We start from the raw sequence: 15,869 nt of genomic DNA, 5'->3' as shown, positions 1-15,869 counted from the left end.
GGGTACATGTATATCTATCTAAGCTATGGAAGTGTGTGTATGTACGTGATAATATGGGTGCTTGTCCATGTAGTTTCTGAATGCAGGTATGCACATGCATATGGTTTTGCCTGTGTCTCAATACTTGAGTGATTTCAGGTGAGTACCTCAAATGTATGGGCTCAGCCTTCCTATACACATGCAGAGGGCACCCTCTAGTGGTCAACAGGAGAAAGTGCCTTGCCCACGACAGCATAGCAGGGCCTGAATTGCCTTCAATAAAGCTGGTGTGTGACTTGGTCCCATACCTTCATGGCCAAGTTTTCAGGAATGTCCTTGAGAGGCAGAGGAGGATCGTGGACCCTGGAGTTGGGAACCCATGTAACAGAGAACTCTGCGCAGGCTCCAACCTACAGGAAGCTGCTAAATGGTGTGAGGGGAAAATAGACCTCCTCTGATGGTGGGATCAGGATCATCAGGGAGTGGGTGGGACATAGGGGTGAGGACTCATTACATGGCATTTCTACCTGGGGAGTCAGCAGAAGGTTACTGGGACATAACCAGGTTGCAGGGGTTAGGAACCTACCTTGTGGCCTCTCATCTGAGAGTGTCTACACCTGAGAAGCTGATCCCAGAATGCACCACCTTCCCGTACAGCTCTGCAGGCAGAGTGTGGGGACCCACAGCATCTAGAGCTTGCAGGTGCTGTGTATTATGGGATGTTTACTCCATGCCAGGCACTGCGCAAAACTCTTTTTTAAAAATTTAATTGTATTGACTTTATTGGGGCAACACTGGTTAATAACATTATATAGGTCTCAGGGGGTACAATTCTATAACACGCCATTTGTACATTGTATTATGTGTTTACCACCCCAAGTCAAGTCTCCTTCCATCACCACTTATTCTGCCTTTACTCTCTCCTGCCTTCTCCCAACCCCCTTTCTCTCAGGTAATCACCATACTGTTGTCTATTAGGTTTTTTTCCTTAATCCCTTCACCTTTTCACCCAGCTTCCTCTCCCCCTCCCCCCCACAGCTGTCAATCTCTTTTCTATATCTATAAATCTGTCTCCACTTTGTTAGTTTCTTTTGTTCATTAGGTTCCACATATAAGTGATATCATATGGCACTTGTCTTTGTCTGCGTGACTTATTTTACTTACCATAACACTTTTCAGGTCCATCCATGCTGTTGCAAAAGGTAAGACTTTCTTCTTTTCTACAGCCAAGTAGAATTCCATTGTCTAAATTTACCACAGTGTTATTATATGCTTTCCTATTGATGGGCACTTGGGCTGCTTCCAAATTTCGGCTATTGTAAGTAACACTCCAGTGAACATAATGGTGCATTTATTTTTATTTTTATTATTTTTTTAAATTTTCTTTGGGTTCCCAGAAGCAAATGGCTGGGTCATAATAAGGCAGGTCCATTTTCAATTTTTTGAGGGGTTGGGTGTTGCTTGCTGTAGATGCTCAAATTTATGTTTCAGAACATCCGCTTTCAAGGAAAAACAGCTGAATTGGCCCTAAGACTGAAGTAATTGCAAAAGCAAAAGAGAGCAACACGTCCCTTTTTGAAATAAATCCCGCTACAACAGCATGGATGGGCCTGGAGAGCGAGCATCCCACCGGGTGAAATAAGCCAGCCAGAGAAAGACAAGCCCCACCCAGCCTCACTCATGTGGAACCTAACAAACAAACAAGCCAACAAACAAAATTAAAAATTAAAAACCCATCAGGCTAGGCCGCCTGGAGCCCGTGCAGCTGTGAGGGGCCCTGTCTCCCCTCTGCATGTGCTGGGCCCTGCCTGAGGTGCCCAGGGTGGAGGTGGCAGTTATGCCAACGCTGGCGAGCCACCTGCAGTGGGATGACAGTCTCAGAGGGTCCCGGACGTCAGCCACAGCCTCTGACTCCTCTGAGGGTGTCTGTGAGAGAGACAGGCAGCTCCTTGAAGAGGTTGCAGATCTCAAAGCTAACTTACCTGGTGTAGGAAAGGTGCCTCTGTGATCCCTCTCCAGCAGGGCTGGCTTTTGGTAGTGGAAATGGATGGTGAATTCCCCAGGGCAAACAGAATGTAAGGAGGAGGGAAGAGGATGTAAGAGCAACTGTGCATGAGTACCAGCACCATGGTGCCTGCCCCCCATCCCACCCAGTGCCTGCCTCAGCCAGACAGGGGGAGGTGGAGACAACTAGAAAGGGCCTCAGCCCTTTTTTTTTTTTTTTTAAATGGCCCAATGGGAGACAGCAAGACCTAGGTGATGTATGAGGAAACAAGTGACCCATAGTCCTCGGCCAATGAGGAGCCGGAGGAGGGACTGGCTAAATGGGCTGTGATCGCTGGCCCAGGTGTGCCTGTGCCAACCCGAGGGACACCTGCTCTCCAGACTGTATTGAAAGTCCCGTTTTCGCCATACTTCTGTCTCCGAGCATGCTATTTGAACAAGGACAGGAGAGCATGTCTCACGCCTTGTACAGGCGAAACAGTGCATTTTCCTGATCCAAACAAGCTCATTGCTTCCAGCCAATCTGGGACCCTAGAGGAGGCTTACTACCAGGATGGACAATTTCAGTTTGAAGTGGAAGTTCCTGGTGCGTACAGCACGGTGCCTCCCGAGGGGAGAGGCTTGCACCAGGGCCTGGCCCCCCAACATCACCCAGACGGTGAGATACGTGGGAGCTGACTGAGCACAGTGGATCCACGGGGGCAGAGAAGGGTGTTGTCTGGGGATGTAACTCTGTGTGGACTGATCTGAACTTGGATGACTCCCTGAATATCGAGGCTTCAGAGCATCGCCTGGGGACAAGGAGGACTTCCCCAATCCAGGGGAGACCACACTAAGCAGTAGGCGGTGATAGGCAGGGAGCCTGCCACCGGGACTGTGCCAAAGGGCCCTCTCCAGCTCCTGGGCCTCCGTCCCAGTCCTCGCTCCCTCAGACCCAGGCTCTGCCGGTCCTGAGACCTGTCCTGAGGAGAACTTCTTCACGACTGCCCATGGTAGACGGAGCGTCCACTAAAATACAGCAAGAACTTGTGTTTGGCGGTTAGCATGGCTCAGTGGTTGAGCATGGACCAATAAACCAGGAGGTCATGGTTCCATTCCTGATCCTGGAACATGCCCCGGTTGTGGGCTCAATCCCCAGTAGGGGGTGTGCAAGAGGCAGCCCGTCAATGATTCTCTCTCATCATCGATGTTTCTCTCTCTCTCTCTTCCTTTCCCCCTCTCGGAAACCAATAGAAACACATTGAAGAAAAGAAGAAAAGAAAAGAAAATGTGTTTGGGCTCTAAAAGGTTGTCTGCTTACCTTAGCATGTTTATTTTTGTGAACCTATACTGGGTAGGCGGAGGAAATGCTGAGAAGTTGTAATGAACTCGGAAGGAGCCTGCTTCCTCCCTTCTCCCGAAGCCCTTCCCTTCGCAGCAAAGCCCATGACCTGCATGGACCTCGCAGGTGGTCCTCAGAGCCCGCTGCAAGCTGTGATTGGATGCGCAGTCTCTTAGCTCCTCCCACAAACCTGGGCCCTGCCTCAGATTGCAGTCATTCACTATGGATCTCTTACTGAAATGCGTATTTACTGTGAGCATATTTTGGAACAGATTTGTAATTTGTAAAACTTAATGCTTTATATATATATTTTTCCTGTTAAAACACACACACACACACACACACACACACACACACCCCATTAGGCTCTTTCCATTCGAGCCCATATTGTATTTCCCCCCTTATCATTGTCCCTCCATAGTTGGGCCCCTGTAGCTGCCTCTCCTTTCCCTATAGTGCCTCAACAGGGAGCTGTCTGTCCCCTTGGTAATGGCCTCTCCAGATAATGTCTTCCTCTGGCGCTAGTGTCTGCCTCTGGGGATAGGGCCCGGCCCAGTAGCTGCCTCTGCGATGGTAGCTGCCTGTTGTTGCAATATTGCTGGGCCGGATAGCTGCCTGCACAGTGTGCCTTCCTTACTCTGATTAAAAAAAAATGTTTAAAATTAACCACAAATATTTGTCAGAGGATTATTTGTAAATCTGCAACTAATCCTGATACAGAATGTAAATTGAAAGCGAACTCTTGACATTTCCATTTCCAGCAGCTTGCAAGAATGGATATTCTGAAATATACTCCCAGGTCAAAACACCCAAATGTTAAATAAATGAGAGTACACATACTGAGTGTAGAAGAAAGTAAGGGAAGTCCTTAATCCTATATGATAAAAGGCTAATATGCAAATTGACCCAACGGTGGAACAACTGGTTGCTATAACATACACTGGCCACCAGGGACTAGATGCTCAATGCAGGAGCTGCCCCCTGGTGGTCAGTGGACTCCTATAGGAGAGCGCCACTCAACCAGAAACCAGCTTATGGCTGGCAAGTGCGGCAGAGCTAAGGATGTACGAGTGACAGCTTAGGCCCACCCCCTGGGGGTAGCTGGACATCCCTTGAGGACTCCCAGACTGCAAGAGGGCACAGGCCAGGCTGTACTCCTCCCTCCCAGTGCACAACTTTTGTGCACTGGGCCTGTAGTGAATAAATAAGCAGATAAATAACAACAACAAAAATCGTCAAACTTCAGGCACTCTCCCTCCTGGAAGCATGCCTTTCTCTTCCTTCCCTCCCCCCCCACCCCCCCTCCCAGCCCCAGGCAGGTTACCACTAGCTTCCTCACTCCAAAGCTCCAAGGGCCCTTCCTTTACCCCTAGAACTTGTTTCCTAAGCCCATTTCTTCTAGGAATTACTTCTTCTACCTCTGATTTTCCAAATAAATGTTCTCTTACAGTTTGGGTCTTGCTCTGGATTCTTTCCCAGCCGGAACCCAAGCACCAAGGTTGTTGGACACAGATCTGGTCTTGACCCCACTGTTCTAACACCTGGTGTCATTCCAGCTGCCTACAACAAATTTGGTGCCAGGACTCAGATTGTTTTATCACTGGTTACAAGCCCTACTTGCATTTAGGGAATATGACCTCTAGACACCATCATCGCCACCTCCTTCTGTGTCCAGGCCTCATTGTCCCTCTGACAGAGAGCAAGGATCTTTTGTCTCTGAAGAAAAACATCACCCTTCTCAGCAGGAAGCAGCTGCAGAAGAGACCCTGGACCCTTTTTCTCTGAAAGATTTCAGAGCCAAGATCCTTGAGGGAGGGATGTTGTAGGCAGCTGGGCAGACATAATCAGAGCAAGGACAAAGGTCCAGGCACAGAAGGTCATCTGGGTGGAAAGCCCCAGGTTCCTAGCAATGGACAATCAATTGTAGTGTGGAGCTCATCCCCAGATTGACTTTCCTCTCCTGGCCTATCCCTGGTCATGAGGTTTGGACCCCCCTGATGTTTCCTCCCTAGAGATAACATTTAGGCCAAAGTTGAATTTCAGCTCCGGGCCCAGCTAAGCAACCAAATCAGCTATGGCTGAGGTCAGGACCAGCTGCAGTAAATAATGATCCCTGGCCGGTCGATCAATCAGTGGAGACCGCAACCCTGAAAGAACACACCTGGGAAGCTGCTGAATATTCCATTAAGATCCTCTCCTGGGACTCCTCCCTCCCCCTAAAATCTTCACCCTTGAAAGCCCTTAGGATGTGAACCCTGTACACCTCCCTCCTGGGAGCATGCTGTGCCTTTCCCTTCCTCCCCCTCCCAGACCCAGGCAGGTTACCACTAGCTTCCTCACTCCCAAGCTCCAAGGGCCCTTCCTTTACCCCTAGAACTTGTTTTTAAGTCCATTTCTTCTAGGAATTACTTTTTCTACCTCTGTAGAAATGTTCTCTTACACACACAAAAAAAAATCATCAATGTTCAGAAACAAAACAAAACAGAACTGAAAACATTGTGCGTTGACCTGAGCTAAGCCTTTCACTCAGAGATCTAGAACTGGCTGTACTCCCACTGGGAATCCACCTGTGATCCCTCGGTGCAACCACTGAACCACAGCCATCAAATACTAACTACCCTTTTAGTAACAAGTACACTTGTTCTAGATCTGCTCCTTTACGGCTCACATTCCCCCTCTGGTGGTAAGTCCCTGAAACTGCAGATTTTTTCACTGTTCAGTCTGCTGCAGTGAGGAGCCAAACTACTGCAGACTTCCAGCTCCACCCTGTGCTCTTTCCACTCACAGGGACCTGCTATTCTCAAAGTAAAATGATACACATATCACACAACAAATCCTTTAATAGGTCCCTTCCTCCTGGGAACCTGAACAATCAAAGTGGCTTTGCCCGGTTAGTGTACAAAGTGAGGATGTGGAATGGGGGAAATTGCAATACAGTCCAGGTTTATTTTGGACAACGATAATTTAAGAGGAGAGTAATTTGGAGAAATATTTGAAAGAACATGTAGAACATGGTGCACTTACATGCTCTTAGCATTAAAATTATTCTGACATTAGTCAATTACTTTGCTGGAGTTTTAAACCCATTCTTCTGTCTCATTTTCCCTCTGTGATGATAGACAACAGATGCCAGTCACTATTTGCATATTGTCCGTTCACATGCTGATATTGTTTTCTAAATTTTTCTATTCCTTGCATCTTTGAGTTCTTATTAAGTATATTAATCATAGGATGTATTTCTAGTGCTTTTATCTCATTCACTCATTGCACTTAACTCTCAGTTATGTTAACTTTTCAATCAAGTAAAGGCTAGATACTCAGCCATTTATTACACTAAGATGTCCTTAATTTCTGTTTCTTTTCTAAACAAAGTATCACAATATAGCACTCCTTGCATTTTAAAACTTTAACTCTGCCAGGCCAGCGGCTCAGTGGCTGAGGATCAACCTATGAACGAGAAGGTCATGGTTTGATTCTCGGTCAGGGCACATGCCTGGATTATAGGATCAATCCCAATAGGAGGCATGCAGCAGGCAGCCGATCAATGATTCCTTTTTATCATTAATGTTTCTCTCTTTCCCTCTTCTTTCCTCTCTGAAATCAATAAAAAATATACTTAAAAAAAATTTTTAAAAACCCTATTATCCTAAATACAAATTGGGATGTAAATATTATACATGTAAACACAGTTAATCCCAGAAGAAATTGATCTGTCCCAGATGCCTGGTTTGCTGCTTACCGGTAATCTTCCTGTCAGTCTAATTAAGCCTTTTATCAGTTCAGAATCCGTTCACAGTTTTTTCATTCTGGAGCCCTTGAGAGGAAAATACTGGGCTGATAATAAAACAAACAAACAATAACAACAAACCCTAAAAAACATCGTGGTAGCTTTTCTCCCTTTGTGAAAACAGGTGACATTATATACATCTTAAGCATATACATAATGAGAATTTTGACATTTGAAATGTGATGTGAATAGTCACTTGCAAAAAATAAAAATAAATAAAAAAATAAAAAAATCGGGTCTGAGTAAACAGGGGGAAATTGAAAGGGAAACACTCAATGTGTTACCAGGAGTCAGATGGTCGTGCAAATGAGATTGAATGTCAGGGAAAGGGCTGTGGAACAGGGAGACTTCCAATATTTACATTATGTAATATTTAAACAGTTGATCTATAAATATTCGGGTACTTTTGGCATCGTTTACTTTTTAATCGTTGTAAGAAAGGAATAAAAATAAGATTCCAAGGTCCAGGTGCCTTCCCTGTTATGTTGGCAGAGTTCTATGGGGACTCTCAGAGGATGTGACCTCGGCTTGACCCATTAGCTGGACTCATGCAATCCACCAGAGGCTCCTCCCCCTCCCCTTGGAATGCGCTTTCCGCTGGCTTTCCCTGTGCTAGGAGTTCCCTCACGGACACACAGCCTAGAGAGAGGAAGGTATTGCTGAGAACATCTGGATGGTACGCGCAACTGAACCCAGTGAAGGCCTCTATAACTTGTTAAGAATCTGGTTGGGCAGCTACGGAGATCTAGTCTTATTGCATCCCAAGACAAGCCTTGTATGTATCTTTGCTTTTGACCTCTGTGTGGGGTGTGGTGGCCTGTATGTTAGATGCGTGTGGACACTGGTTATGTAGACGCCCCACCTACGCCAGCTGATCCAATGCACTTGTTTGAGAAACTACGCCTGTCACACTGCTGAAAGAAGGGAAACGAACCTCTGATGCAGTGGGCTGGCCTGTTACAGCAAGAAGAAGGAAATGTGACCCGGGTCCCCCTCCACCACCATTAAATAGTCTCTAATTTTGGCTTAGCTGACTTCTCATCCTCAGGTCTCAGTTTAAATGCTTCTCTCTCTCTCGGAAGACTGGTCAGTTCTTCCTCCCTCCCAGTCTAAATTAGGTCTATAGACTGCTCCCCACCCCAGTACTTACTGTCTTCATAGTCCTGCCGGCGGTTTGAATACGGATGTTCATTTGATTCTCACAGATGATAAGCTTCTTGAAGAAAGAGCCTACATCTATTTCATTTCCCACCATATTCCTCACCCAGCACTATGCCTGGCACATAGCAGTGCTCAGTAATGTGTTGCATACATGAAGAGTAGCTGTGTCTACGAGACTATTGAATACTCCATGAGTGTAGTTCCATATTTCACCACCCTAAGTGCCTCTTTTGAAACACTCATCTGAATCCATTTTGCAATTATATCATGATCCTTTCTAAGAGAGAAACATATTGCCTGTCTCTAGCAGTGATGTATGCTTTGTGGTAGGTGTACATCAAAGGCTTCCCTAAGAATCTAAAACATGACACGGGGACAGAGGCATTGTGCCGAGATAATACCTACAATAGATATTTGCTGACAGGCTCATGTTTTTAAACAGTCCCTTTCATCTTATTGTTTCCCTGCTCAAGAATGTACAATGCCCTTCTCTTGAGCAATTATATTGTCACTAGAGGCCCGGATTTGTGCACCGGTGGGGTTCTTCGGGTTGGCCTGCAGAGATGGGGTTGAAATGGGCTCTCCGACATCGCCCTGAGGGGTTCTGGATTGTGAGAGGGTGATTTTTGGGTGAAGCACCCCCAGAATTGGGCTCCCTACTCTTTGGTTCTGGGTGCATCACCCAAAAACCCTTGCAGCCAAGTGACCGCAGCTCAGGAGCTCCTGCGTTGAGCATCTGCTCCCTGGTGGTCAGTGCACATCATAGCTACTGGCTAGTTGGTACAGAAGAGTACACCATTTGATTGTTCTGAGCTCATATACTTGTTTAGTGACATAGAAAAGAATTCAGTGAGGCAAAAACTGACGTTTACCTTGCCTTTTATGACACCGTATGGCGTATTGGGGTTGGACCTCAGGAGTTCTGTTTCTCTAGGACTGAGAAATAGCCTCATCAGCAGCGTTTCTCTTCTGTGCTGGGACTGTTTCACCTCTACCCATCTGGGTTCTGTCTAAACCAGGGGTGGGAAACGTTCCGCCTTTGACCTCATTTGGTCTGGCCCTGCCAAGGCATTAGGGGCGAGTTAATTAAATATTTGATCAATATAGCAGGATAATTTTTTAAAAATATACTTTTTATTGATTTCAGAGAGGAAGAGAGAGGGAGAGAGAGATAGAGACATCAATGATGAGAGAGAATCATTGATCAGCTGCCTCCTGCATGCCCCCTACTGGTAAGCGAGTCCATTTTGCGATTATATCATATGCCCTGATAGGGAATCAAACCATGATCTCCTGGTTCATAGATTGATGCTCAACCACTGAGCCACATAGACAGAACTAGCAGGCTAATTTTTTAGTTGACAATTTTGTATGGCCTGCAAATGATGTTATAAATATTCAAATGGCCCTTGGCAGAAAAAAAAAAAAATCCCTTTCCTCTCCCCACTTGGCCTATACTCACTACAAAAAATTTCATTTCTGGCCCTGGCTGGTGTGGCTCAATTTGTTGGTTCCTTTCCCCTGTATCAAAAGGTTGCCAGTTTAATTCTGGGCACCATTTCTCTCTCTTTCTCCCTAATCCTTCTTCTCTCTCATATACATATATATTTCATTTCTATGCTGTCAGTAGTTTTCTTTTTTTATAGTCCTTGATGGCTACCAAAGCATTTTTTTCCTGTGGAATTTCACAGACAGGGAAGAGAGCAGTGTCATTGGGTGAGTTACTAAATCTCTCTAGTTCTGTATAATGAAGTCATTACTGCTCATAGCAATCCCAATGAGTTTCACCTGCGTTTATGAAATGTGATAATGCCTTGTAGTTTCTGTGTGAGGTATAACTGTTATTTGTTTTGCTACTAAGATGGAGTCAAAAGCTTAGGGTATTTGTATGATTCTCTGGCTGACCAAACAGTAGCTTTGGTGTTGTTATCCACATGAGGCTGAATTTGGGGTGGGAGAAAGAGAGAAGAAAGTGGGTCGGATCTGTGTGCCAACTCTTTGCAATAGAATTGCCCTTTTATTTTTGCATCTTATTTCTATTGGGACAAATCTCTTGTATGTTACCCAGCAAGTAACTCACTTAATGAAAAAAAAAATATTTAAATGACTTCCCAAATTTATCACACATGAGTGCTTTTTCCTTAAGGAACTGCTGGCTGTGTAATGAGAATTGAGTTTACCTGGAAGCAGAAGTTCTCAATCTTCACTGGATATTAGAATCACCTGGAGAGTTTTTAAAAAAATCTCAATATCCATACTGTACCCCGAGCAAGTTAAATGGCACCAATTAATAGAATCTCTATTAATTCCAGTGGACAGCCAAATACTGAGCATCACTGCACTAAAAATGTAGTCTGGTCAGGACATTTTTGGGTGTTTTTTTTTCCTCCCCAGTGAAAGTTCTCTTTTGGTGATGACTGCTTGCTTTAAAATTATTTATTTTTTTGCTTCATGTATAAACAGAAATCACACCCCAGATTTTCCAAACAGCTTTATTAAAGTAAATTGCTATGCAAAACACTGTATACATATACGTAATATTTGAAGAATTTTGACGTATCACTCACCTAGGAACCAGAATCACAATCAAAGTAAGAAACAATCATCATCTCCAGAAATTTTCCTTAGTCCCTTTTGTCTTTTTTTTTTTTTATAATATTTTTTACTGGATACAGTGAACATTAATAATGGTACATAACAATGTAGGGCTGCCTAAGCCTCTCCCCTTCTTCAGGGGATCTAGGGTAGAAACTGTAGAGGTCAGGAGATTCTGTGTGTTGGGGGGTTGCTTTGGGGCAAGGGCTCTCCAGCATCTGAGAAGAGTCCTTTTTCATCCTCTTGCTGGAGCTGGTGGTCCAGGGGGCTCCATAATGTCCACCACCTTGTTGCTGTAGCCAAATTCATTTTCATACCTAGAAACGAGCTTAACAAAGTGGTCATTGAGGGCGATGCCAGCCCCAGCATTGAAGGTGCTGGAGTGGGTGTCACTGTTAAAGTCACAGGAGACAACCTGGTCCTCAGTATAGCACAGGGTGCCCTGGAGGGGGCCCTCTGATGCCTGCTTCACTACCTTCTTGATGTTATCGTATTTGGCAGCTTTCTCTAGGTGGCTGGTCAGATCTACAACTCACACAATGGGGACACGGAAGGCCATCCTGGTGAGCTTCCCATTCAGCCCACGGATGACTTTGCCCATAATACGGGCAGTGCCAGTCGAAGCAGGGAGGATGTTCTTGGAAGCCCCTCAGCCATCACACCACAGCTTCCTGGAGGGGCCGTCCACGGTCTCCTGGGTGGCGGTGATGGCATGGACTGTGGTCATGAGTTCCTCCACGATGCCAGGATTGTCATGGATGACCTTGGCCAGAGGGGCCAAGCAGTCGGTGGTGCAGGAGGCATTGCTGACAATCTTGAGGGAGTTGCCATACTTGCCATGATTCACACCCATCCCAAACCTGGGGGCATTCACAGAAGGGACAGAGGTGATGACCCTCTTGGCTTCACCCTGCAAGTGATCCCCAGTCTCATCCATAGCAGTGAGGATGCCAATTGATGTTGGTGGGATCTCACTCCTGGATGGTGGATATGGACTCTCCATTGATGACAAGCTTCCCATTATCAGCCTTGATTGTTCCTTTAAATTTGCCGTGAGTAAAATCATATTGGAACGTGTAGAGCATGTAGTTGTAGTTAAGAGCCGAAGGCTTAGTGTCCATATACCTGGATTTGAAACCTGGTTCAACCAATGACTAGCCTCTATCAATTAACTACTGTTAGAAATGGGTTTTCCAGAAGCAGACATTGAGAAATTAGGTGAGCAGGATATTTAGGAATCAGCATATGTGACAGGAAGGGGAAACAAGCAAGACTGAGAGAGGGAGACATCAAATTCATGCAGGCTCCCCCTCCTACTGGGAAATTCTGGAACATATACCTGGTCAGAGCGTTGCCCTGGTGGATCAGGCCTTTACACCCTTCTGTGATTACCTGATATGGGCTCCCCTGGAAGGATGTGTCTTTGGGTAGGTTGGTTCTTTGCAGCTGAAGAAAACCCTGAAGTTGCTGACAGCTGGAGGAACAAAGCTTTCCTTGAAGAAGGATCTTAGTGGTGCATTTTTACCAGAGCTAGCAGACCCTTGCATGCCTTATTTGCTAAGAGGACATAATAGAATTTACAGGATGCTGTGGTGGGTAAATAGATTATTATACAATACATAAAGCATTTAGAACAGGGGTGAGGGGATAAAAAGTATTCTCTTGATAGTTATGACTGATGATGATGAAGATGATAATGGTCACAATGCTATAGAATGTTTGAGCTCTAATGAGAGTTGGAGTTTATCTAATTAAGTCTTTTTAAGATTTCAGCACATATCAGAATCTCTTGGAGGACTTGTTAAAATACAGATTGCTATGCTGTGCCCCCAGAGTCTCTGATTCAGTAGGTCTTGGATGGAGCTTGAGGATTTGTATTTCTAATAAGTTCCCACGTGATGCTGATGTGGCTGGTTTTGGTGACACACTTTGAGAACCACTGAACTAAACATTTTCTGTTTCAATTGAGGGCCACACAAGCAATGTTTGGCCAATGACCTATAGTTATATTATAACAGAAGGGGAATTCTGTCTAGAATCAATATCCCAGTCTGCTGCCCTTTTTGCTGTCCTAGCACCTACAGTTATCATTGCAGCATCGAAATGACTTCCTCTTCTGAGCTACTACCATCCGCCGAAGATACAAATGTTCTGTTTGTACTAAGACTTTTCTAATGTGACTAATAACATGTGTAACACCTGAATCAGTACATTTGTTTCATAAATTCCTTCAGGTAATTACTTTTATAGAACAATTCCTGGTGGTACATTTCCCTTTTCTAGCACTGCTGGGGATATCTGAAATGGAAGACAGGCATTTTCTTTCTTTTCTTTTCTTCTTCTTCTTTTTTTTTTTTTTGCTATCAAGTTTAATTAAGAAGTTTAATTAAGAGAAAATGCTATGTAGCATACATCAAACTTTAATGTAGTTTGCCAATGGAAGTCGCGAGAGTTCCGGAATCACCAGAGACTGGTGCTCATTCACATCACCTGCAGATATTGGAGTGCTGTTCCTTTCCTGGCACAGAAGCATGGGGACCTGCCTGCTTCTGGATTTATCCTCCCACCTTTCTCAGTTCTCCCCAGCAGATGTGACTTCCATCTCACCTCACGGCCCCACACACCTGGCCCACATACACTCCAAATCCTCTCTCTAGGGATCAACTGCACACACACACACTCTCTCTCTCCTAGGCTCTTTGCAAGCAACAGGAACTGAGTCTTGGGTATAAACAACTGCATTTGCGACATTGTTATCTCCTCTGTCTGTTGACCAACAGCAAATCTCTTACTTGTTTAGGCTGCAATCTGACTATCTGCTGGGATGCTGTGTGGGCCTGGTAATCCTGAACCCCCTTGTAGTTCTGCATCAGGAGCTGGGCTGATTCTGCCAGTAGGAGGGGAATGGGATCATTGTCTGAAGATGTCATCCTGTTTTTGCTTTGACATCTCGAGTGTCAAAGACTTCTATTCATTTCTTTCCAGAGGGTCACGTTCACTTTACTTATTTACTTGTTTATTTTATTTTAAAAATATATTTTTATTGATTTCAGAGAGGAAGGGAGAGGAGAGAAAGATAGATATATCAATGATGAGAGAGAATCATCGACCAGCTGCCTTCTGCACACCCCAAACTGGGATTGAGCTAGAAACCCAGGCAGGCATGTGCCCTGACTGGGAATTGAACCAGTGACCTCTCAGTGCATGGGACAACACTCAACCACTTCATTACGCTGGCCAGCACCTTCACTTCTTTTAGAATCACTCTTTCCTGACCTCTCTCCAAGGATCTCATGCAATAGCATAGTCCGCCCCTGTAGCTTCATTATGTAACATAACATGGGTCTTCCCAGTGAGCATGAAACGAATGAACATCTATTTTACTATTCAGCTTCTTATTTGAAGTAGAGCAGCTGGTAATTGAGGAATCAGAAGTCAAAACATTAACATGTGCTGGAGAGAAGAATATTAGTGTCTCCATGGCTGTGGATGAATACCAGTGACTTAAGTTTCAACAGACTCCTCCTTTCTCCTCCTGCCTCACCATATATTTAAAGAAATGACAACAGGACTGGCTGAATAATGTGCTGGGCCCAGCGCACAATGCAGAGCCCTTATTCAAAAGTTATCAAGGACTTAAGACAGTGGAAGCAGAGTATTAGGCTAAGAGCGGCCCACTTCTGCACACGGGGCCTGTGCCACTGGCCTACTCCCCGGTGACAGTCAGCCTGTGACCCTGTGTGCCATTGGCTTTGGGGCCAAAGACTTCAGGTTAATTTCCCTTTTCTGATTTGTGTGTGATATCCAGCCAGACCTTTCTGCTTCTCACCTCACTTGCCTTGACTTTGGAGAACAGAGTGCTACTTTGGTGACTGGTCTTACATTGCAGCCTAAAAGGCCTTGAGGGCAGAATGTTTATCCATAGCATCATAATTATTATGCAAGGGTGACAGTTGGAAACAAACCCCCAGGAATTAACAATGAAAAGTTAAAATAGGCTTATTAAGACAAAGGTCTGCTCAGACTCCATCTACCTAAAGCATGTAAAGGGATTTTTAAGTTCACTCCCCCCCCCTCCTTTTATTGAATATATTGGGGTGACACTGCTTAACAAAATTATACAGATTTCAAGTGCACAATTCTACAGCGCATCATCTGTACACTGCGTTGTGTGTTCACCACTCCAAGTCTCTGTCCATCACCATTTATGCCCCCTTTACCTTACTCTAGCACCCCTCTACCCCCTCCCCAGCAATGACCACACTGTTGTCTGTGTTCATGTTTATTTTTTCTTTTTTGCTCAATACTTCCAACCCCTACCCAGAACACCCGCGCCCCCCCCCCCCCGCCAGCTGTCTGCCTGCTCTCTCTCTCTGAGTCTGTCTCTATTTTGCTTGTCAGTTCATTTTGTTAATTGGATTCCACATATGAGGGAAATCACATGGTGCTTGTCTTTCTCCGACTGAATGCTTTCACTTAGCATAATGCTCTCCAGGTCCATCCATGCTGTCACAAAGTTAAGTTCACTTTTGAGCTGAGTTCACTGGGAAGACGTCAAGATCATGACTGAAGGACTGATCCTATAAACGCAGCTGTGACCTAGATATAAGTTTGAGCTGCTGTCCTGGGGCCCCGTACAGTATGCCTCTTGATGGGAAAGAATAATTGATTGGTTGCCTTCCACACATCCCATACTAGGAATTGAGCCCATAACCTGGGCATGTACACTGACCATGACCTCCTGGTTCATATGTAAGAGCTCAACCACTGAGCCAATCGGCCGGGATTTATGTCAGTTCTTTAGTAAAGCACATTGGAAATTCCCAAAGACAAGGGGAGAGGGAGGAACCATCCAGGTGATATGAATGGCAGATGGTGAGCATCCGCTTGCTCTCAGAGTGTCCAGGAGAGAGGCTGGATGCTGGCGTTTCTCAGATAGGTTCCTAAAGTTGAGCAGAGAAAAAAAAAATAAAAATAAAAACTGCTGATACAAGGCTGACTCAGTGGTTAAGTGCTGCAGTG

The 15,869-nt window shown here is 45.2% G+C and overlaps 1 pseudogene across 1 annotated transcript; it reads right to left on the bottom strand.

Annotated features, from left to right (window-relative positions):
* Window positions 1-11,082: 11,082 nt before the first annotated feature.
* LOC311623305 (glyceraldehyde-3-phosphate dehydrogenase-like) lies at window positions 11,083-11,968 on the bottom strand (annotated as a pseudogene). The gene has a single exon. The product of its transcript is annotated as a glyceraldehyde-3-phosphate dehydrogenase-like (transcript).
* Between the last annotated feature and the right edge of the window lie 3,901 nt (window positions 11,969-15,869).

Source organism: Pipistrellus hanaki, assembly GCF_964339955.1.
Source record: "Pipistrellus hanaki genome assembly, chromosome: 5".
Taxonomy (NCBI): Eukaryota; Metazoa; Chordata; class Mammalia; order Chiroptera; family Vespertilionidae; genus Pipistrellus; species Pipistrellus hanaki.
Note: the sequence above shows the minus strand (reverse complement) of the source record. Positions and strands in the feature narration are given on the sequence as shown.